Source organism: Gymnoscopelus braueri, assembly GCF_963280865.1.
Source record: "Gymnoscopelus braueri genome assembly, chromosome: 8".
Classification (NCBI taxonomy): Eukaryota; Metazoa; Chordata; class Actinopteri; order Myctophiformes; family Myctophidae; genus Gymnoscopelus; species Gymnoscopelus braueri.
This window is the reverse complement of record NC_137609.1, coordinates 28,109,970-28,133,963: the sequence shown is the minus strand read 5'-3', so window position 1 is coordinate 28,133,963 and position 23,994 is coordinate 28,109,970.

Genomic DNA, 23,994 nt, shown 5'->3' with positions numbered 1-23,994 from the left:
AAAGTTATAGCCCAAAACATTTGTCATCAGGCCGAATGTGGTCATACAGTATGTTGTTCAAGTAATGCACACAACCACCAACAATCCAATCATTGGTGAAAATGTCACCATGCCATTTGCTATCTCATGGGAATTTGCAAAACCATGGCAGTTGGAGAAGAAAAACAATTGCACAAAACAATAGGCTTTCAGCCCTTTGGGCTTGAACCCCTAATAAGATTAAAACTGACAGATAAAACCAACACAGAATAAAGTATAGGGAGAATGAACATACAGTAGCATTTAAGTTCTATAATTTGAAAGGAGATTGAAAGTTAATGAAAAAATGTGTGTTAAAAAAAATCAAATGTATTTGTCTACAACTGTTATAGATTACTTTGTAAACAATTAATCAGTAATCTTAAATGGTTCACCTTGGTTTATATCCTATTCTAATTCTAGTGATTGTGTATGAGATGCCAACAGACAAGCAGCCTCTCCTAATAGTACTTGGCCTAGTGTTGATTCTGGCACAGAGGCAATACAAAGATGTTACTGTGGAAGATACCGCTTCCACTGTAATGTATTTATTGTCTAATTTGTGTCTCTGTGAGAGACCATACATCCTATTTAGGAGTGACACCTCTCCTCCACTTTATAGAGCGGTGGAGGCACTTGATGGGGACTTGAACATGCTGAGCTGATGGATGAGCTTGTCAAGGCAGCTCCTCTGTTCCCCACAAAACACAGAAGGCTGGATTAACTTAATCAAATGGAAACATTTCCCTATAAACCTAGTTAATACCACGTGAATTCAGGTTTTGTAACAATTACAGTACATGGTTGTGAATACAGATTTAAACCAGTGTTCCTGTAATAGTTATATTCTCAGCATGAAACAAGACACAGAGTCTGATATCGGCATGGCATCCCTGTGCAATTGAAAATGCTTTCAGACAGTTAGCTAAATTAATTAGCTTAGCAGTTACCTGGCTAACCTACTTGAATCCCCCTACAATACATACGTATACAGCATACCTACCAGAGGCGCTCATTCCCAGCAGGCCAAACAGGTAGTTGCCTGGGGCCCCAGCCACAAGAGGGCCCCCAAAGGCCAACAAACTTTACCCCTGTGGCAGATGTGCAGTGACCCAATAGTATCTATTTACAGCAACACCCCTTTACAATGGCATCTCTGTAGAAAACCTTCCTAAAGGGGCTCACGTGTCAACAAAATAACTGTGCGTGTTGGTGCGGGTACTTAATCACAGATGTCAATTTGTGTGTATGCAGTCATCAAAGGAAGTTTTCAACTTTCATATATTCAGTGTTGCAGTCAATGCGACCCAGTCGCATGCAGCAATAGTTCTCAAACGTTTTAGTATCAAGAACCCCCAATCTTTTATATATTTGGCCGCGGACCCCCATCTGAAAATGTTAAAATGAGGGGTCCCCGGACCCCACTTTGAGAACACAACTTTCGAATGGGTATGAAACTAGATGACCAGAGTTGACCCCAATTCGCAGCAATTAATTATTTGGTGGTTACACGCTACAAGTTAGAATGCTGCTGTGTTGATTCTGCAGGGCATGGGAGTGATCTATGCCTGCGTATATGTAATACATGAATGTAATATCACAGCCATTCTAGAGGTAGGCTAATATTTCTAGTGTGAAGTTGCTATAACTCTGTAACTGGGCGGCTGTGGCTCAGGAGGTAGAGCAGGTCGTCCAATGATACGTGGGTCGGCGGTTCGAATTCCGGCTCCTCCTGACCACATGTCGAAGTGTCCCTGGGCAAGACACTGAACCCTACATTGCCTCCAATGATTCGGTCGGCGCTCGCTTGCCACCATTGGTGTGTGAATGTGGGAAAAGTGGGGACGCTGGCGTCGACTGTTCGCCGCTCCACCTCCCAATGTCCCCCACCTAATGAATGAATGAATAAATGTAAATGTAAAGCGCTTTGAGCACTTGGAAAAGCGCTATAAAAATGCAATTCATTATTAACCCGCAAAAAAAGGCCAACAAAAAGGTCTCAAGGGCCTCCAAAACATTGGCGGCCCCTGGGAATGTTTGCCTAGAGCCGCCCTCCACAGACTTTAGGATCGCCCCTGCATACATCTTAAAATGTACATTGAATACATTTCTTCAGTCTTAATGCAGTGGGAGAATTGCTTTCCTTAATCCTTTTACATTGGCTACAGTGATACAGTATGCATATCTTCACATCATCACTGATGTAGATATGTTGATAATGTAGCCTACGGAACTTTGCCAGATAGATAGTTTAGAGTAGTTGGATAGATTAGATTTGGATGGATGGATGGATACTGTAGAATCCTTATTGATCCCAAGGGAAATTAAGTTGTGTTTTGCTGTATACACTGTATGCACGTAGTAGCGCGAGCTGAGCTGGTATACTTTTCTGGGGACAGAGATGGATACCGAGATGCAGACAGACGGAGATACAGACACACCCAGTTATAGACAGCTAGGCTGTCTATAAAATATAAACATCTTAATAGGTTATAGAAAGAAAATACTCTTTAACTTAAGTTACAAATTCTTAATATAATTTAAACTTGATCAAGTAAATGCAGCAAAATATTTATATTAGTGCTATTACGCAGTGCAGAAACAACTACATGTGTTGCATGCATTACTTCAGAAAATATGTTTTGGTAGGGATATATGCAGTTAATGTTACAGAAATAACACCGTCATAAACCGTGAAACTATGCACTATCACTATGCACCATGTTACACAGTAACTCTATGACATGCATACCAGACTTCCCTTCTACTGTATGTTAGGCCCATTAGCAGCCGGATTATTTGCCATCATTACCCTTTATCTGGCTGCAATCATATCCCCAATCAAAGCATAATTTGGTATGCTTCTTTTTTTTCTCTTTGCATATTTTATTATAAATTCATCCAAGTGACAATCATTTCCAGTCCATCCCTTGCATCATTGAGCACAGAGTTACATGATCAGGAAACAACCAAGTCCAAGCTGTCAGTAATTCAATGTCTCCATTAAGGGTTCATGATCTGTTGTATGATTCATGACGGCCATGTAGGAGAATAGTCTAATTGGAAGTTATGGAAAAGGGATGGTTTTCAACACAAGATCAGTAGCTGTGTGATGATGTGAGCGGAAACAGAGTCAGAGACGCTTCTTTTTTCCTTTTCTAGTTGCACATCACATGCACATCAAAGTCTCATACCAACAGTGAACTGTAGTAATGATAGCACAATTGCACATCACATGCACATCAAAGTCTCATGCCAACAGTGAACTGTGCTAATGAAAGCACAATATCTCTGTTGCTTCAAGTTGATGAAGCCTCATTGAGGGTGATGCTCCCCTTCTTTTTTCTCTAATCTCTTTTCTCCTTACTCTTATTTCACCAGATAATTGACAATATGAGGACATGTATAATGTAACACCACAGCATGCTTTAAATATATATATTATTGTCTCCGCCAGGCCGAAAGGCATGGCGAGAGAGTATGTTTTACCCCCTGTCCGTCCGTCCGTCCGTGTGTGTGTGTGTCCGTGTGTCCGTCCGTCTGTGAACAGCTAATCTCCCGCACCGTTGGCTTGATCGCAGTGAAACTGTGCACACACACTCCCTGGATGCCAATTCAGAACCTCTGCCCCAATTGTTTCACATGGGCCTGTTATAACGCCACCAGGAGGCCGCTTTTTGCAAAACACATTTTTTCACAGTACTCCTACAGATTTTGTCCAAACATCACGCAAATCGGTACACAGTATCTCTATAGTCATTAAACGAAACATGTCTTTCAGATTTTTCATATTCCATCCTGATGGGCTAAAAATGGCTTCCAAAGTTTGCAGGACTGCTCCGTTTTGAACAAAATGCCTCAAATTATGCACACAGCATGCAATTTCCGTGAAACTTTGCACGCACATTTCCACTAGGCCGAGGAAGAAATGCCACTTGAAAATGTTCTAATCAGCCTCATGGTGGCGCTATAACAGGCCAATTTGTGTTTTTACCTATAACTGCACCGATCTGTGTAAAACTTTGTATATGCACTCCCTAGAGGTCAAGGAAAAACCTTTGCCCTGCATTTTTCACATCTGCCTTTTATAGCGCCACCAAGAGGCCGACTGATGACACATTTCTTTATATTACTCCTTCCGATTTTATCAAAATTTCACGCAAATCATTACACATGATCTCTATAGTCATGTGATCAAGACGGATCTGTTTCATTTTTCATATTCCATCCTGATTGGCTAAGATTCACATCTAAAGTTTGCAGTAGTGGCTTGTTTTGAACAAAATGCTGCAAATCATGAACGCAGTGTCCGATTGCGGTCAAACTTTGCACACACATTCACACTATGTTGAGGAACAAATGCTACCCTTTTAACATTGGCCTGTTATAGCGCCACCAGCAGGTCTTAAAACAATTAACAATTTTGTTTTACAAAATGCCTCAAATCATGAATGCAATGTCCGATTGCCGTGCAATAACCCACCTGACCTGGCGGAGACCTGTGCATTCATCACAGCCAGGTGATGAATAATGTTAGTTATATTAACAAAAACTAAGAATAATGTTACACAAATATGACTACAATTATTTGGTAAAACATATTTTTTCTCAATCTTACACTTTGATCATTCCAATGTTATTATAGTTAACTAAAACTAAATGGAAATGGCATTAATATAAGCCACGAGCCATTGTGCATACTTTTCCAATGATTCCAGCCAAAAAAATAATTTAGCTTGCTTCTTTTTAACTTTAACCGTTAAAGGTAGGGTAAGTGATATTTTTTGGTTAAAACAAAAAGTATTTTGTTAAAAGGTTAAAATACTATATTCTGATAGTAATCATTGCTATAGAGTGTTTGTTCAGTAACAGATGTCTCCCTGTCTCTCCAGCTCTTTAATAAACAGAAAATACATTTTTCGGTAGGTGTCAAAATCTCAGCCAATCAGGAGAAAGTACCCATTTTTAAGCTTAATTTGTATAGTGTTCCAGTTAAAATTTTGTCTGCTCATTTCTTAGTGTCATCACTTCCAATTTCACTTGTTTAATCTATATCCTGATTGAGTTCTCTGTCCTGGTTGGATAAAATTGGAAATGAAACTACAAAAAAAAAAAAAAAACTACAAAATACATTTTCTGTTTTATAAAGAGCTGGAGAGACATGGAGACTCTTTATATGGACAGGACACTCTATAGTAACGAGCACTATCAGAACATAGACCCATTTTGCAATTATTTGAATAATTGCAAATCACTTACCCTACCTTTAATTGTCTTTGTTATAGTGTTTATATTGTTAATAGTGTTGTAAAATATTGTAGTTGAGTGGTAGTGTTTTTCAGCAACGATTTACCATTGTGCTATGGGATGATGAAGGAAGTACACACGTCACATTTGCGGAGGGGAGCGGAAATATTTTCATAGTAACTCTCTACCAATCAGAGACGTCAAAGTTACCGGATGTTATTAAGCATTGTTGTGAGTACTGTGTCATTGCGAATTAAACATGTTTTGCTTAAAACTAGATTGATTGCATACAGACGTATGGCTTCTACAGGAGCATATATAGCATCGTTTTACAACCAGGAGCCTAGAGGTAAGTCTATATTGGATTGTTACTACATTATAGCTGATAATGAAATCCTCTACGGAGGAAAGGGATGGGATTTTTATTGCCGGAAACTGTCTGTGAAGCTCTATTGGCCGCACCTCGAAAGGAGCTTTCTCTTCTGCCCGGGGGCACCACAAACGCCCTGTTTGTCTTTTATACAAACTCTGTTTCTCCCCACAACTTCCTCGTGTCCTGGACTCCTGGCAGCTGCACCCCATGACTGACACAGCCCTGGGTAGGCAAATCAACATGGCGGAGATCTGTGCTCTGAGGAGTGCACTTTTCTATTATCTTTATTTGCGCTACTGTATTTGTCATTTGTTATCGAAGCCATTTTGTCTAGCACTTTTTGGGCCACATGGAATGGTCATGGTTTTAGTTTGGGTTTGTTTGAGCATGACTGACCCTTGCCATGCATGGCTTTGAATCTGGCTGACAACTGGTGTTACATACACAGTAAAATCCTGAGTGTTAGTTTAACTCTGAACCCTTCTCCTGATTTTGTTGCGTATCAGCCCTTCTTTATCCCTTAACATTGTGATTATTGCATTTGCCCCTGCATGTTGTTGAATAAAGCAGAATTGCAATAACAAAACTTTTTTTTTCTAAGTGCTGAAATCATTATCTAGTAAATCCCTGAAAATGGATTGCTGAAGTTTACATAATGAATTAAGGGGCAAAGGTCTTTTCTGTTTTTACTCCGCAACCGCAAACTTTTAAATATCTCAAGCATATTAAAATGCAAAGATCTGATAAAATATGCTCACAGTATGTTTTAGTCACTTAGAGCTCATGAAATATTTCCCAGAGTGCAATGAAGCGACCAAATGTGTTGAGTGGGGGACTTCTTGCAGGCCTGGTCACAGCACTCACATTAGACAGCCCATCAACATTCCTGTTTCTAGTCAAAGAACACACACAGAGAAAGCGCTGTTACTGGTAGGATTAGCCTAGAAATCAATATGAATGCACTTTGTATCTTTTTATGAAAGCCAGGGCAACAGGATAATTAAATGCTGTACATTTTAATAATATGGAAATGGAAAAACAGTACATAATGTTATAATTTTGCATTCTCATCAACAAGAAATATTTAGACCTCTAAATGGACCAGCCCCAGCATTCAGAAACATATAGTAAATACAAATTCAGTCAGGAGTGGAAGAAGTCCCTGGTTAACTCACCCAAGGTCTCAAATACAAGGATATCAATAGACATTCAATTTCCTAGTTAACAGTAGAGAGGTACTTCCAGAGTATTGCTGGTTTTGAATGCGAGACATTTACAATGTACATTTATATGCCAATATTATACCATGTAGGCTTACTGTCAATACTTTAAAGCAACTGCCTCTATTCATACTGTCAATACTTTAACAACTGCCTCTATTCATATGTCATGATTCTTCATACCCAGACAGCTGCTTTTTCAGCAGTTATGGAGAATTTTAAAATTCATAAGTTGTCATCTATTGCCCTACCTTTAAATGAGAAAACATTATAATCACATCTGTGGTTGCATGTGTTTTATTATATTCTTACGTGTGGTTATACAGTGAATTCAAACTGAAAAGAGACCTTAATTTCTTAACAATTTGAACAATGTTGGAGCTCAGGCATTTTCAGCATTATGCTAAATGTTTACTCAGTCATACGATATATTGCGTGCCAAAAATAACATTTAGATTATATTATTGACACGCAACACTGTCATGCACTCGCCTTTGGACCATAAGGTTCTGGATTCAATCCTGGGCACAGCCAACTTAGCAGCATACTGTATATGAGTAGCACGACTTGTGCTCTGAACAGCCAAGTTGTGCATTAAGTTCTGAGATCTGATGGTAGGTTTTGCTCTCCAGCAATCCATCTTCCAGGGGTCTAGCGCATGGGATTCTCAGGCACTATCGACAATAAGTCACTCTAATATACTTACTTAATTACTTATACCATCATATGACAAAGTATAAATCAGGTTTCATGATTCTCTGGAGCTGGGGCTTTGGGCCATGCCAGGGTCTTCCACGGTGAAGGGCAGAGGACATTAGGCTGTTGCTGTCTGGGAAACTGTAACAATTTAACAGTAACAATTAATGATATTATATGTTGTAGTTTTTATGTAATAACATTTTCATTACTTCGTTTCATTACAAAATATGTAAAACGATTGCTGAATAGATTCTGGGGTCGTATGCAGGACCAAAAATCTAAGCAAAATAAGTTAATCTCAACTTCTATGGACATCTGGCACCTCATCCTTGCTGATGCAGTCTTGCGTTTGTTTTTGCAGATGTCACTGTTTGCTCATGCAAAAGACAGGTAAAAGGTCCCTATTGTTTGAGATCACATGCTGCAAAAGCTATTGCTGTGGTCAGCACTTTTGCACAATAACTACAGAGAGGGGAATAAAGTGTCACACCTGGCTTCTATTGTAGCATTCACACTCCTCCATTTTAAACAAAACTCCACAACAGTTTGTGCCATGTGGCACATAAAAATGTTTGCTGAGACATTAGAAAGCATCTCAACAGGGACCATAGATCGGAATCTGTTCATCAAAGACTTCAATACTCTCAACCTCTTGTCATCATGTATCATTATCTCCACATCAAAATGCTGCTACCTGAACATATCCCAAAATGTGGACATAATGAGGAGGATTGAAAACACTTTGATGTATTAAACCATCGGTGACATTAAAGTGCCTGAAAGTCATAGAAAGAAGCTCTCTTTCAGTTATAAAGTATTCATGGGCTGGCAGCAGCCTAACAAAGTTAAAGAAGCAATTTAGTGCCCAGAAGGCCTGCTGCAGCAGCTGAGAAGAGAAAATCTGGTCAGGGGACCTGATATAGAAGCATTCTCCCAATAACTGCTTTTGATGTGCCCTTGAGCAAGACACTGAATTGTCAACTGCTGCATTGAAGTTGCTCTGTGGCCAGAAATGTGTGTGTGTGTGTGTGTGTGTGTGTGTGTGTGTGTGTGTGTGTGTGTGTGTGTGTGTGTGTGTGTGTGTGTGTGTGTGTGTGTGTGTGTGTGTGTGTGTGTGTGTGTGTGTGTGTGTGTGTGTGTGTGTGTGTGTGTGTGTGTGTGTGTGTGTGTGTGTGTGTGTGTGTGTGTGTGTGTGTGTGTGTGTGTGTGTGTGTGTGTGTGTGTGTGTGTTCTGCTGTAAATAGGAATGTGATCTTTGTAAACTTTCCTGCTTAAATGAAGAAGAATTCTAGGTTATTCGACACTGTGCATCATACCTGTGAAAATAGTCCTATCATCAAGGTGGATGCCTCTTTGGGAACCAAACAGCTGTCTTTTTCCCGCGCATGTCAGGCATATATGGGTTTAGTCAGCAGTCTTGTAAATTTGCCATAATAGAGTGTTACCGTTCCAACATGTTGTGCTCAGTGAGGAGCGACTTGACTCCCCTAGTGAAGCTGCACTTGCTCTCTTTCTAAGTTGGCAACAGTATCATGAATGATACGCTTGTGCTTTTTCTTCTGTGTCTAGCGTACAAGACAAGCATATATTTGTGCAACAAAATATTCCTGCAGAGAGACGGAGAGAGAGAGAAACAGGGTAGCCTATACATGTGGGAGGACAAGTCGGAGAAAGACGGTGAAATAGAGGGGGGTAATTGTTTGAGAGCTTATGTCATCACTGGGTAATAATTGCTGTAATTAGAAAGAATGCACACACATCTTCTTCAGATCATCTCATGAAAAAAACAAGGGGGATAAATTTGACAATACAGCAAACAGATTGTTTTGTTGTAACGATTACTTCGTTTAAATTCATATCAGATGTGGGGTAAATCTCTGGATTCTTGCATTCGGTGAAGAGTCTCTGGCGAGTCTACATTGTTTGCCTGCAGTAATTAACTGGAGGTGAAGATTATGGCAGATTCCTGCTCTAGTGAATGTACGGTATGCATCATGCAGAATTCATATTCCGAGTCGAGCTCAAAGACAATGAACCTGTTTTACAGCCACTGCTTTAGCTGTCAGAGAATGGATTTGACGACAATCAAAACTGCACACTAATCTATCCAGCTGGCATTTGTCATCAGTGTGTATTTATAGCCACCGCCCACTTGGCATTTACATTGTGAGCAGGAGAGGGAGAAAAAAAAGAGAAGAGATTTGCGGTCTTTAATACAAGAAACGGGTTGACACAAGGGACCCAGAATATTGACTGCCAATATTCTAGCAAGCATGTGCCGTGTGTCACTCTGCCTCTGCTGCCATTTCCTCTTGACAAAGATAGTTCAGAATGTTGACTGAAGACTGGAGTCTACCTACCGCTGTCTTTAATTTTGTGTCTTGTGAGACTTTGAGCAATAGCTTAGAGGCAACCATGCAGAGTTCACCTGGAACAACTCTGTGTCTATAAATTGTTTATAATTCAATGCAGAAACAAGAAACTTTGAATGGTACACTTTTGCATCATTTAGTGTCTTTTGGTCTAATTCCTTGATTCACAATTACCAAATTACACTCTATATACCCTGCATACACACAGGCTTAACATGGGATGTTGATATTATGTCCCAGGCCTGGAAGCCTTCTGCTATACACAGTGGTTGTCATTTCAGAAATATCACCTTACTGAAATTTCCTGTGTAAATTCACCAGCTATTTACTTGGTTGGTGATAACGGCTGCCCACTATTCGGTGTCTATAAGGGTTATCTCATAGAGTAATAATATGGTTAAGCTGCCTGCATACAGTTTCAAAAGAAGTCAAATGTTTTCGCCTTGCCAAAACCGAACAAGTTCTCTGCAGCCAAAAGTGTTTTATACTCGATGTGGCTCTGCTTTGTGTAGTGAATGTTAGACCTGTCCCTGCTGGAACAGTGATTTTGACACCTGGATCTCCAGACTTTGCATTATTTCTCTCTGAGATTTCACCATTTCTGGCAACAGACACACTCTTCAGTGGACAAATGTGTGCTACTGTATTTATCTCTTCATGAATTGATTGTATCCGGTTATTTCCAGCGGGCCAGAAGGCAGGGAGGCGGAGATTTTGTTTTCGTGTGTGTGTGTGTCTGTCTGTCTGTCTGTCTGTCTGTCTGTCTGTCTGTCTGTCTGAAACTATGCCAAGCCACTGAACCTGTTGGCCTGTAACTCTTGAACTCCGTTTCCCTGGATTCAGTGGATCATGAGGAGCGGCCTATTTAACGAAAACCATGAACACATCGTCCGGTCAACCCCAAACTTGAATCACACATTGAGGGGCCTCTGAACAGTGATTTCACTTACACACATTAATACAGTTTAACTATCACATCTGCCGGAGACAAAAAAAAAAGCATGACAGACGTCTGAATTGACCAACCATGGAGACCACTACGGACCAACCACAAACTTCTGTTACAGCCCAGCCAATCCGAGGCTTACCTGAGATTTTCTTTGGCAAAACCCAGACATGCTGACTTGTGATTCAGACACTCTGTTGTTGGAATTAATTACGTAACGTGGTGAGTCTGACCATGTGAGATCTTTATTGTGGTTTGCTCATCGTTGCAATTACCTCTCTCTGTCGGGAGAGAAATACAAGGTATGGTTGCAGCTTTAAAGAAGGTTCAATAAACTGAAACAATAAGAAATAGCAATATGTGATTTACATCAAATGTAAACACAATCAAATTCACATTAAAGGAGTAGTTCACCCCAAAAAATACTTATTTTCTATCAATCACACACCATGAAGCATTGAATTCATGAAGATTATTTTGTTTTTGTCGCATTCCTGAGCCAATAATTTGATGATAATAATAAAGATGCTTATGCATCCGGTAGGAGATACAAAGGAGACTCTTTGTGTCTCCTACCGGATAGACGGTAATCAAATCATTGGCTTAGGAATGCGACAAAAAAAAAAATATCCATTCATTCAATGCTTCATGGGGTGTGTAATTGATAGGAAATAAGTATTTTTTGGGTGAACTACTCCTTTTAATAGTATGAGCACAGTTAGTGAACAAAATATGAGAGTTAAATGGCAGAAATCCACTCTGGAGACTTAATGGCCTTAATCCAAAATATTTATCTTTTGAGGAGTTTTCACTAGTCTATCAACACATCTTATATGATAATGTATGACTTCAAAGGCAACAGCTTTTAAGGAAGAGAGGCTTTCATGTCCTGCTTGATGGTAATGAACGGATTATTTGTGCAAATAGCAATTTTGTTCTGTCCATGTCTGTATTTTTGTTATTCCCACATAGAAAGAGACACTGAGATTCAAGGTGATTGAATTGGCCAAATCTGTCCATCTTGGATATATTGCTGCAATGGCAACAAGGACCACAGGGGATGTTGCCCACAGGTTTGTGAAGTGTTTGTTGATCGATGGCCTTGAACCAGCTTGTCTTGGGCCCTCCTAAGAAACAAAAGTATCTGGCTATTTTGTGGGTGTAGAAAAGCTTCTGAAAAATGTGTATTGAATATGTTCTGACTCTGAACAATGAGATTTGACTAAGGAAATGTGCTTTCCTTTGGCCTTGAATGAATACCGTTTGGACTGAAAAGTGGAGAGCCCAGTTCTATTATGATTGCACATTAGCGACTCCTAGAACAATTGTTAGCTGTAGGTTCCAGTCCCCAGTTAATCCATTATACATCCATCACCCAGTATACACAAGCCGCCTCCTGTGCGCTCTTCTTCCCTCCCTGTGCATCTCTCAATCCTGAGAAAAAGGGTCTGACGGCAGAAGCTCCTGCTATTAACAGAATTAACTCCAGCCAGGAGCACAGCTCAGGGAGAACATACCAATTCCATTATCTCAGCTGGACGGAAGCCATTCTCTCTCCGCCACTCTGCAGCCAAAGTGCTCCGAGCACGGAGCCCACTGAACCCATTGGACAGAGATACAACATCCAGCAACTCTCGAATGCACTCTATCAAAACCTTTCTGCTTGAAATATTCATCTACCTTCTACTCTGGAAAACCACATTTCAATCTTTTTCCCCCAAAAAAGAAAAAAAGAACAAATATTTAATCCATTTTTCCTTTTAGTGAGTGACTTAAGTGAACTACAGTGAACCCATAAATGTTATCTAGTACACTTTAGTTAGCATAAATACCATTTTGAAATTAAAAGACAAATAAAATAAAATAAAACTGTCGTTTGAATAGATGTGAGTAATTGAGGCTAATATATACAGCTTAATGGCCTAAATACAAACAGCTGTAAAATGGATGAATGATGGATTTATGTAATATTCAATAGGAAACCCCAGAATACACAAATACAAAACCAACAAATGGATAATGGCGTTAAAGCTGCCAAAATGGCAGCTTAACATGGCTTAATGATCTAAAGGCGGGATGGAATTATCTGAAATTGATTGTATTGTAGAAAAACACTCTCCTCCCAGACCTTAGTGGACAATAATACCTCAAACATTAAATGGGAATAAATTAAGAAAAATCATCGGTGAGGCCAATTTCCCAATTATAAACAAGAGTGAGTTTAATGGTTTGCCAACCTAAAATGAAAACATTATTGTCTCCGCCAGGCCGAAAGGCATGGCGAGAGAGTATGTTTTACCCCCTGTCCGTCCGTCCGTGTGTGTGTGTGTGTGTGTGTGTCCGTCCGTGTGTCATTTTGTGGACAGCTAATATCTGGCACCGTTGGCTTGATCGCAGCGAAACTGTGCACACACACTCCCTGGATGCCAGAGCAGAACCTCTGCTCCACATTTTTCACATGGGCCTTTTATAGCGCCACCAGGAGGCCAATTTGTGCAAAACAAATTTTTTAACAGTACTCCTACAGATTCTGCCCAAAAATCCCCCAAATCGGTACACAGTATCTCTATAGTCATTAAAAGAAAAGGCTCATTTCATATTTTTCATATTCCATCCTGATTGGCAAAAATTGTCTTTCAAAGTTTGCAGGAGTACTCCGTTTCGAACAAAATGCCTCAAATCATGAACACAGCATGAAATTTTGCACACACATTCCCATTAGGCCGAGGAAGAAATGCCATTTGAAAATGTTCAAATCAGCCTCATGGTGGCGCTGTAACAGGCCTATTCGTGTTTTTACCTATAACTGCACCGATCAGTGTAAAACTTTGTATGCACACTCTCTAGAGGCCAAGGAAAAACCTTTGCCCTGCATTTTTCACATTTGCCTTTTATAGCGCCACCAATCGGTACACATGATCTCTATAGTCATGTGATCAAGACGGATCTGTTTGATTTTTCATATTCCATCCTGATTGGCTAACATTGACATGTAATGTTTGCAGGAGTGGCCCGTTTTGAACAAAATGCCGCAAATCATGAACGCAGCGTCCGATTGCAGTGAAACTTTGAATGCACATTTGCACTACGTTGAGGAACAAATGCTACCCTTTTAACATTGGCCTGTTATAGCGCCAAATTTAGCAAAACACATTTTTAGAACAAAATGTCTCAAATCATGCATGCAGTGTCCGATTGCTGTGCACGGCCTAGGAATAAATGGCACCCTTTTTTTTTACCTTTTCCAGTAAATTGAACTAATTAGCTACTGTGACTTCTACTTAATTTAGGGTAATTCTACATGACATTTGACTATAGTCAAGCTATATTAAAGTTACGCTAATATAAAAGCGGTAATAGTCTAGAGGCTGACATTAAAAAATAGACGGAAGGCAAGATATGTCTCATAGTACACATAAGCAATACCTTTACAGTAGCATCATTAAGGGATATATATATATATTTTTTTTTTAAATATTTATACTGTATACTGTATAGAAAGACAGGTTCTCAAATGTTTTGTTTAAGATTGTAATGGCCTAAATCTTATGATTGTACTATAAGACAGTGGCAAGACATTTGTATTTTCTGGATCTCACATCCTTTGGCCATGGAATTGAACATTTCATGCCTTCTTAATCTCAGCACCAGCTTACTGCTCCGCTTGTTAGACTGCATTACCTGCATAACCTGTTCTGAGAACACACACAACTCACAGCGCAAAGGTCCACATCCAAATTGTAGAGGTGCAGTTTCTGAGCAACTACCAGTCCTCACTTATTACAGGCAATTCTTAGTAATTATTCAAATACAATATAGCTAATTGAAAGCAAAAGTCATCAAAACCCTGTTTCAGTGATGATCGTTGTCATCATCCAGTCTCTGGGGTCAAGTGACCCCGCAGTTTTTTCTTAGTTTTTCCGATGAAAGTACAGTAAAAACAAATCGAAAAATAACTGAATACATAAATCACAAGTATGTCCAAATTGCCATGCACAGCAGCCCAATGCTGCCAATAGCTTATTTGATAGATTGATAGCTAACATTAATTAGTTTATGTTAGCTATGGGGTTCTCTGAAATAGCATGATGTACTGTTTTGTAAGGGAGACACACACACACACACACACACACACACACACACACACACACACACACACACACACACAGACACACACACACACACACACACAGACACACATAGATAGCCAGCCTTCTACAGCGAGCGACACCTTAAAAAACATTGTAATGAATATAAGAACGACATTAAAGATTGCCAATTTGACAGAGAAGCATTTTAAAATGACGGTTTGTGACAGTTTTGACAATGTACAGTGTATCTCTACTAGCTCAGTGCCAAGGGTGTACTGTAATTCTGTGCCACAACACACATTCCCCACACCCATTCTTTACCTCTGTCTCATCCTTCAACTACAGAGAGGAGACTGGCAATTAGTGTTCCTTTGTTTGACTGAGGTTACCTTGGCAGCTGGTGATGGAAGGGAGAGTACTGTCATGATGGAGAGAGGCTTTTCTCATCTATTTCTCGAACAAGGATTTTCTGATATTGTCCATATCATATTCCTACTTTTGCCCAATTCTTACTACTGTCCCGCAATATTACATCTGTCTGTGTGCTTTTGAGTGTGAGCTTTATTATTTTTTCCCTTAATACCAGAAATCTACCCGGAACATTGTCCTAGTTTCCTTTTGCATCATTCATTGTGAATGGACTTCCATATCACTATGACATCACCAATCTGAGGCTCTTCTTTTGTTTTTGTCTGTAGACGGCCCTGAATGCCCTGTGTTGTTTAAATAACTCTTGAATGTTGACATTCAGCGGTGAAACGAGGGGGGAACTAATGGAGCTTGAATGAAGATTCTTCATAGGCTTCTGGAATAAAATGGCTGTGTTGGAGGACCTAAATACATTAATTTATGTTAATTAAGTTAATAGTTATGATCTGTCCAGAGTGAAAGAGAGGATATGCAAGTTAAATATCACAGAATAAGTACTGCTCTTATGTGACGTAAAAGGTTAAAGCCTTTTCAGCCAAGAGGAAAAATGCTGTGCCCATGAATGTATTTATATTCTGGCTGTTATGCCTTTTTTAAGAGTCCCCACAGTACTGTTCGCGCTTCCAGCGCCTTGCCACTCCAGCGCACTTTCCCTGGTGGGGGTTCCTTGCACTGCTGAGCATGTAGAGCTCGTCTCAGAGCACTCTGCCCTCTGCCTGGGGAATGACACCCTCAGAAAACACCTACATGGAAATGCAATTAAAAGCCCCTTTCTCTGAATAGCACGGCCTGTTTGGGGGACAGTTGCAGGAAATGGACTGTGAATGCAACATGGTGCTGGATGGCCAGGGGACGAGCGGATGAGCATACGTACCACCCACCCATCTCCAACCAACCAACCAATCACATCCATCATTGGAGCACTTGCTCTCCATCTAGCAGTTTTTTAACTGAGGCAGCACATTCACATTGCACAGCATCTGCCCAGTTCTGGACCGTACGTTTTATCATTGCAGTATGGGGCGGCTTATTTATAATATTCAAGATTTTATTATAATGTCAAATTAATACTCTCAACATAAATTTCTTAATATAAGGACGGACACCGCTTGTGACAGCTAAGATATTAATTTCAATATAGATTATATATTTTATCATAATTCAAACCTGTGTACACACATCATACCCTAGACATAGTGACGAGAAAGAATTATGATGAGATCCTTCAGCCGATATTTTATCCTGTATTTTATTCTGGATACATATTTGTGCCATCTTTGTAGCTAAGAGGAAATGTCAACCATGCCTGTTTCAGCTGCTGCCTGATACTGTATGCCTCAGAGCACTCCAGCGTAGTATGACTTACTGATTAACTTGATATTGAGAACTTGGGACACCCTATTGCAGGCTGTACTGTATCTAAGTTGATACATTTCTCAGTGCTTTTGTCAAATTTGTCACTTACTTGCTTGAGTGTTGAAAATAATGACATTTCCCTTTCCTTTCCTTTTACCATCGCTCACTGCACAAACTGTGAGATCCACATGATTTGCCATACAAGGGTTTTGCTTTGTCACTAATGGACAGGGGTGCCTGCAGTGTAAGGTCTATTTTATCTCTTTGCTTTGCATTCATATCGCCTCGTTATAATGGTGTCTTGCAGATGTGACACAATTTTGGCCTGATGAAATGATGGTTTGCAGCCACATGCACTGGGCAAGATGGCACATGTCTTCAAGAGCAACTTGGTGTGTTCCTTAACCACTTAAGCCCTATGTATGTCGTTGACTGTGGGGTCCCCCAGGGGTTTATACTTGGTCCTCGACACCATCTCCTCCCCGGAAATAGCCGACCTACAAGCTCAGAACACATAACGACACAACGCATGCATGTGAGCTTGTAGTTCTGCTATTTTTGCTCAATGTTTGCACATTTTCACTAAATGTTATCGTATCGTGACACTCAGAATCAAGACACAGAATAGGGACTCTAGGGTTAATGTGGTTAAGTTAATAATCATTCAGGCCACTGGCAGATCTGGGGGTATCCTTCCGGCGTCTGCCACTTGGTACCATCAATAGAACAAGTTAGGCTTGATGAGCTCTCCATATGATGGTCAAGTGATTAATCTGCGACATTGTCAGACAGGCTTGTGCACTGCTGCCTTTCTGGAGAGGGTGAGACAGGGTGGGACTTGGTGCACAGTTCATTTAAAATGGCCATAACCACCTGGCGTTCCTATTTTGGGCATGTCATAGGCAGATTTTTTTTTAATTATTTAAAGCCGTACAATTGGTAAGTCCCAAAATAACGATTTTTAGCAACCTCTGCTGGTCACTACCGTCATTGCAGGTCTTTAGTGGATTCCTGCATTACCCAGAATTCCATTTGTTTTCACCAGAAGGCGGAAGCGTCTCAAAAAGCGTTCTTTTTGTTGTTTTATATGCGGATCGTTTCTCTTAGCCAGTGGAGCTTTAGTTACCGTGAGCTGTGTTTTCTTTTGCTGTTGTTTTTCCATCTTCAAATCCTATAATGCCATAAAAATAGCATGAAATTCCTTTTAGTTATTAGCGCGGTAGTTCCGGGACAAGCAGGAAACCGGTGCATTTCAGTTTCCGTTTTCCGGTCGGATGACGTCATTTTCACGGGAAAGACGCCCCTGTCCACTTTCAATAGAAAATATGTTTATAAAAGGCTTTCGGGGGGTGAAATTCATGGAACGGGTGTTGTGAAACATTTGCCACTCACAAAAGATATAAAATGTAACTTTAGTTTTTTTGAAAAAGTTACCTAGTATTACTTTAAGTAGCAAAAGCTTTTTGTGAAATGTGGGTCCTACAACATATAAAACAGGAATATTGCAATACAAGCCATTATGTTTCCCTTCAACAAAGGATCGGTATTGTTGTCTGCGTCTTTCATTAAATCCAATAGTTCATTCATTACTGTGCTTTATGTATAACTGGGGTTAGAAGACACAGGGGAGCTGAGAGCAATGAAAGCTTATGAGGATTGCTTAAAAGAAAATTATCCTCAAGTCCTTGAATGTTTTTAATATAATTTGGGTGTCATTGTCCTTGAGACGTGATAAAAAATATATCAAATTGATTGCAGGATTCCAGACATCTTCTGTCATGAGACCAGTTCCATGCACTGATGATTGAACAAGGTTAGGAGAGGCGTACGCTGTATGCACAGCGTGGCCGAAGGTCACCAGAACGGGGTTTATCTGTGCATTAATACAGTATGTATCGGTTATTGTTAGGCTGGCCCAATTAGTGACTGGAATCAAGTACGAGAGGGAATGGTATGCAACCCAAAGTGTTTATTCACCTTTTTCTTTTTTTGCCGAAGATGGCAGCACAATTGAGTTCACCACAATGTCGTATGCAGGTCTTTGACCAGATCATACCAACAGCAGAGTCAGGTGTAAACTGGCAGCCTTTTATACTTGTGCTTCAGGTAATGAGTCTGGATACCACCATGTCTAGGTGTGTTAAACCTTTAAGACCTTGAACGCATCTCTGTCAGATCTACTACTTTCTTTTTAAATCGTGAAAATGTGTGCAAATCTTTGAATATATATATTTTAAAGCGATTTTTTTTCTTTGCTTCTGGGGATTCTACAAATGTCTTCTAAATCCTAATTTTTTTTTGAAAAAATACGTTGCTATACATCAGTGGTTCTCAAACTTTTTCATGCCAAGGACTCCCAAAATGATGTGTATTTGGCCGCGGACCCCTCCATCTCAAAATATTTTGTTCCAGGGACCCCCACCAGAAGCAAATATTTGAGTAAAAAGAATGTTTCAAAAAATATATATTTGCACCAATTATCTAGATTTAAAAAAAAATAGCAGATCTACAAGCTCATAGCGCGGCACTCTGTGCCGCGCTATGAGCTTGTATATCTGCAATTTTTTTAATAGCCAAATAAATTAAAAATTAGTGACACAGCTGCGTTCCCGGTCTAAATGGATTAAAGAACATTAGACCAAATAATTATACGACACCTTTAACCTTCCATTCAATTATACATCTCCATTGTCTACATGTAGCCTAGGTAAGTAAATGTTGCTTCCCAACAATAAAACTGCAACATATACACACCATAACAACTGTTTCACAACAACCCCCCTCTGCCATTATGGCCCATCCAACCTGGAACTATATAGTAGGGGCTGGGACAAACGTGAGAGATATTTATATATATAAATATAAATATGTAAACATATTATACATACATACATATGCATTTGCATCTCGAGTGTATTTAATAAATATCTCGCGTTCAATCCTTGACACACGGGCTGCCGTAGAACGCAAAAAGGACACTAGTGCACATGCTCATAACTCTATGTGTGATCAAAAACGACTCAATAATTCTACTTCCGGCAGGCTTCCGGGTGCTTCAAAACGCCACTGAGCACATTCATTGAAATGATAGCTGGGGGCGGGGCAATCCGCCCTCTAGTTTTCTTATACCTCTATGATATTGAGTCGAATAGAGCAGCCCGAGTTATGAGCATGCGCACAAACGGGAGATGCACGCGCAGTAGCATTTTAAGTGCATTCTCAGATTTGACCACCAGGCTTGGCCGCTTCACTGTTCTACCGTGGTTCTGGGGGCTTGACACTTATGTGTAAGCATGAACCACAGTCAAAAGGCTGGCATTATTGCACTTATTCTATATTGCACTCAAATGTATTGCACTTGCCCAAACAATGAAAACGCACTCCATGCCAGGTTCAGCACTGTGTGTCTCTACAGGTGGAACGAAAGTAAAAGTGAAATTTATGAAGAGCGTGAAAGTTGGAATTCTGTGAATGTACATTTCTTAGTTACACCACCATTGTTCTTGTGAAGTACTTTTGTTCTTATAGGAGAAATATTTAAGATTGCTATTTCCATTTGGCCAAATGAGACGTACAGTAGACATACACACTAGTGAAGTCTCTGAGATTGTTGGCTCAAACAATTTTCAAATGCTTCTGCCTAACAGGCTGTACATCTGAAGCGCTGAAAAACAAATGCATGAAGCAGATGTCCTGCCTCCCCCACTTCCATTTTGCCTTTGCAGTCACGCAAATAAGTCCTTCTGTAAATCAAAATAGTCAAAGCCTATATAGCTTGCTGCTAAGCAGAAATGGAAATTAAAAAATACATTTTAAACTTTCGTGAACGGAAATGATAGATGACAGCTTCCTGACGCAAGTTTTGTGAGGCGCAGAACACAGACTCTGTAGCATTTGAAGATTGTGGAAGAGTTGTCTGGCCCTAGAGACTACACAATAGTCGACATTCCCACAAGCAGCCAGTATAGCTGAGCGTCACTACTGAAAACTGTATTGTGATTTATTTGTAGCTTTGTTCACAAACTGCACACATGCTGTAGTGACTTACTATTGACAGCAAAAAATTGGACAGCCATTAAATGTCTTCTGATGGGAACACTGTTTTATTTGTAATGCCAGCTAGCACGTCAAACGATGGTTACGTATGTAACCACGGTTATGTGAGCGATTGGATCACTCCAATGTGATATACTGTATCCCTCCGCGGCGGAGGCATCCGAGGTAGACTCAACAGATTACTCCGTATACACTCACATAACCGTGGTTACATACATAACCATCGTTACATACATAACCATCGTTATGTAGCGCTATATTGGGTCACTCAATATATCTATATATATATAGCCACCAGGAACACTAAGGGAAATAAAGTCCAGGGGCTCAAAGGGCGGCCGAGCAAGCGCCGAAAGCACCAAGCCCGAGGTCCCAAGTGGGAACCAGAGGAGCCCGCACCAGACGAAGGCGCCTAACGCCCGTCATGTAGCGGGACAGCAATGGGTGCCTACCCATCGGTCCCTCCGGCACGTCATGACACGCAGGTGTACACCTTCAGCCACCCGGCCTGCATCCAACAATGACTGCAAAAAACTGCAGCACAGTCTGGACATTACAGGTCTCTAGAATGACATCATGACTGACGCACCACGCACCAAACACGCGCCATCTGGTCTGATAAGCCGTGTTAGTCGCAATGTATGCACGACACCGTCCAGGAGCCCCAAATCTGACCACCTACGCCTCTCAGGGGCCAGGCCCACAACTGAAGGCGACGTAGGTCTGAAAGCCACAGGGTCCCCATGGCTTGTGAAAGCAGAGTGGGTCATAGTGGCAGCCGCCACAGCGACCCAGAGATGAGAGACGGCAACAACCTGACCCAGGGGCGTCTCAGCCATCACAGGGCTATCAAGAGCCACCGATGGCTCCACATCTCGACCCTGTCCATCATCAAGTGGATCAGGGAAAAAACGGGGGCAGAACAGATAGCACCGCTATTGAGAACCAACTGGGGCAGCGAGCCATCACCCCGTGTGCTACCCTGCCCAACGTCATTCCTCTCATCTGGGAGGACCGAACTAACATACACCTGTCACCATGAGGCGACGGTGTCTGTGTATCCTTGGAAGCCACCTGTGGCGCAGGTCCGGGACAAGACGGCAGCCGCCGTCACCTGTCAGGACGAGGAAAACTTTCTTTCGCATGAACCCCATAACACAGTATCCCAATAAACACATTCCCTCACACATAATAACGAACAATCAGCACAATAATAGAACAATAACGTGGGCGTGTCCCTAATCCTTCCTCAGCCAGTTAACAGGCTGTAAACGCTACAATATTATTGATATATCATCAACTCCTTGGCTTTAGATCAGAAGTGCTATTTGGTGTGTGTTTGCTTCTCACATGACCGAGGGCAATTGTGCTCCATCTCCTGCGGTGAGTGTGTGGGTGAAATGCACATGCAGTGGTAAGTATACTAACTGTACCTCTTTGGCCTTGTAGTGCTGGCCTTGTGGTGAACCACCCCCATCTCCTGGCCTACTGAACCTCTTCTCTTCACTCCGGCAGTGCAATATTGTTTTAATTGAGTGTTTTTTAACCATTGAACACTAACCATTGTGTACAAAATGAATTATTCTCTTTCATTTTAATAACGGTACAGTACTTCCCTTGCTGTATTCTCGTTGCTCTATTCATCTGACATCAAAACCTCTGCTTCTCTTAGTTTTTTCGTGTAGACCACTAGTTTTGTTAGTATAGTAGTAGTAGTAGGTAATCTGTGGAATTTATTCAAGGTGTAGTCATTTTTTTACTATATTGTCACAAACATATGTAAGCGGTTGCTTGCAGAAACATTCTTTGTCACTGTTGTAAAATGCTACCCATAACTGAAATTATTATATAAATGTCACAAATGACAAAGCCTGCAAAATAGACTCATAGTGATAATGTTGCACCATTAGTAACTTGTAAAAGCTTACGTATCTCCACCACGCCAAAGGCAAAGTGGGAGATCATGTTCTTTTTGTTTCTTTGTTTGTTTGTTTGTCCAGAGCTAATCCGGGGATAATCTCTCAAACTGCCGGACCGATCTGTGCCACTACTTGTGCACACTTCCCACTGCCCACATCCATTTTCTTTCACATATGTTTTGTTCCCTGTTGTTTCCTTATCTTTTTAACTTAAATGTTATAATTGATTGAAGCCAGTGGGGGTGCGATTGGCCTGAAACCATTCCCAAATATGAAGTCATACTGATATGTAACAGGTGACTGATGGCACACAGCCCTGGAGATATCTGCTCCACTGAGCAAGCACACCATTCTAGTTTCTGCTTCGTCTTATGACCACAGTTATTGTCGGTGGGCGACACGGTCGTATGACAAAGTATGCATTATTAGCCCTATGGCAGGCTGCAGGGGTTCTGGTGTGCTGCATGTTGATTTATTTAATTTATTCAATTAATTATCCCACAGGGGATCACCTGAGCTTCATCCAGCTGATTGCTGCCCAAGTGGTCAGACTTAAACGCAGTTAGGGGTTAGGTGTCATGCTCAGGAAAACCTTGACACATTGCTGGGGCTCGAACCTGGGACCTTTTTTTACCCATTCAGCTATGGCCACCCCAATTTAATTGAATATTACAGATTGCTATGACATTTTGGACAGTGAATGGACACGCTGTACAATCAGCCCATTGTCACTTGAAAATATCTTTACTAGTTGTTTTGGTAGTCAGCTGGAGGTGCCAAATTCCAAAATGGTTTTCATACAGATGTAATTAAAAAAACGTGTTAACCACATTAACCCTTTATTTTGTCTGTGCAATCTTTGTTATACATACTCTGGAGATGGATGCAGTTCAAAAAAAAGAAAACATTTTCTCAGTTAAAGATTTTTAATTTGAACTTCTTTAGTTCTTTATGCATTTGTTTTAACCTGTATTAGGTAAATAGTAATTTGTATTGTGTCTGCAAATATTAATGTTGTTAGATGGTGTTTACATATCCTCTAGTTATTGTGAGTGTCATGGTGCCCTTCACTATGGAGGTGCTGCTAGACAAGGTAACTGATACGTTATTATGAATTCCATCAACGTTATGGGATAGGCCCGCCTTACCTGTGTCTGATTCATAGACTGTAAAAAAATATGGACGAAGGGAACGGTGACGTCACCCATTGGTTTCTACAGACCGTAAATGAAGCTGATTGTTCAGGAACGTGCAATCCGCCAGCTTTA